Source organism: Fukomys damarensis, unplaced genomic scaffold (assembly GCF_012274545.1).
Source record: "Fukomys damarensis isolate Sample0158 unplaced genomic scaffold, DMR_v1.0_HiC HiC_scaffold_2, whole genome shotgun sequence".
In the NCBI taxonomy this organism is placed as follows: domain Eukaryota; kingdom Metazoa; phylum Chordata; class Mammalia; order Rodentia; family Bathyergidae; genus Fukomys; species Fukomys damarensis.
The window spans coordinates 25,512,209-25,513,895 of NW_022900914.1; the positions used below are offsets into that span (position 1 = coordinate 25,512,209).

The following is a 1,687-nucleotide window of genomic DNA, read 5'->3' on the forward strand; positions in this document are numbered from 1 at the left end:
TCAGTGGTTCTACTGCCTGACTCATAAGTGCAAGGACCCACGTTTGATCCCAGTACAAAAAAACAAAAAATTCATTGTATAAAAGCAATAATAAAAGGTAAATAAATTGGGGGAAATGTTTTCAACAAAAATGATAAAGTAGCAACTCTGCTATATGAATTGATAAGAATTTAATATGTTTAAGAAACATGGGCTGAAGACAACGGGCATTATTAGATATTCACAGGTAATAAATGGATAATAAACATTAAAAAATTTGCAGCCTCAAGAGTTATCAAAGAAATGCAAATTAAAACAATGTGATACCTTTTGCTTATCAAATTGACAAAGCTTTCTAAAAACCTCTCAGTTTTTAATAAAACTTTCTCATAATTAAAAAAAAAAAGAATAGAGAAGGAATAGATTACGTGGACTTTAGAAGGTAGGGGAATTTCAATTTGGACACATTATGTTGGTAGGCAAGCCAGCTGTCCAAAAGGCAATTATACATGCAGATCGGGATCTCATCAAGTGTGCATTCAGCTGTTGGGACATCAGGTTAGATCGCCTAGTGTGTACCAGAGGATTATGTGTCTCCTGAGGAGAGGTCTGAGGATCTGACCCTGAGGCTCTTTCAAGGCAACCAGAGAAAGGACTAAGAAAAATTAGACAATCTAAGGGTACTATATGGTGTCCGCAAAAGTGAAGCAAGGGGGAGAAGAAAAACCTTCAAGAATGTAGGGGCGAGTTCGATCCCGGTACTAAAAAAAAAAAAAAAAAAGTATGTAGGTCACAGAATTCACTCCAAGAGTACATGTGAAATACACTACAAAGCGACCTTTGAACTTGGTCATATGGATGTCATTGATATCCTTGGTAGGAGCCCTTTGAATGGACTAGCAGGGAGAATAGATTGTACAAGCGTTTGTCAGTTTACGCGTTGGAACGTCATTAAGATATGGCCGATGAATCTGAGACGTTTCTAAGAGGCCAGGTGGAAAATCCTGAAGGTGTCACGAACCCTTAACCTCGCTTCTCTTCCTGTACCCTTTCAGCCATTTCTAGGGCGGGGGACCTTCCACATAAAGTGCAGGCAACATGAGGGATAGAGAACACCCCTCCCTCCGTTTGTGAGTCATCTTTGTGGCAGCTCGAAGCGGGGAAGGGAAGACTTGAATTAAATGAAGGGCCCGGTTTTCGTGGATCTTGGAATTTAGTGACAGGGTAGCTCCATGCTAGAGGGAGCTAGGGAGGCTCATTCACATTTTCCTAGCCAGTACTCACGTCGTCCATTCAGCATTTTCCTCTTTCCCCTTCTCAGAGTTGAAAGCGAGGACAAAGCGCTCTCCTGGATCCCACCTCAGGCTGACCTTCCCAACCCTAAACCCACCGCTAGTCCTCCTGCAGCCACGTGACAGTCCTCAGCCCCCGTGACTCGCAACAACCGCCCCAGCCCCTCAGGCAGCAGCCCGCTTCTCCCCGCCTCTCAAATCCACGTGACCGCCTCTCTCCCACCTGACTGGCTCCTCCCTTTCTCCCGGCCGGACCCGGCCACAGTCACAGCTGCCCGACTCCAAAATGGCAGCCACGCACAGCGCGCACCCGAGTGGCCGGACCTCACTGACTCTCTGGCGGTCCTCCTCTCGCTCCCTGCCTCCCCGCTTCGGCCTTCATCTACACGCCTCCGGATTGGCCGCTGGGAATCCCG

General features: G+C 46.4%; 1 long non-coding RNA gene across 1 annotated transcript in view; it reads right to left on the bottom strand.

Annotated features, from left to right (window-relative positions):
- Positions 1-1,629, bottom strand: part of LOC104856396 — an 8,889-nt gene extending 7,260 nt beyond the window's left edge. Inside the window, exon 1 of the long non-coding RNA XR_778623.3 lies at positions 1,264-1,629. This is a non-coding gene — a long non-coding RNA (uncharacterized LOC104856396). The remainder of the gene's footprint in view (positions 1-1,263) is intronic.
- Between the last annotated feature and the right edge of the window lie 58 nt (positions 1,630-1,687).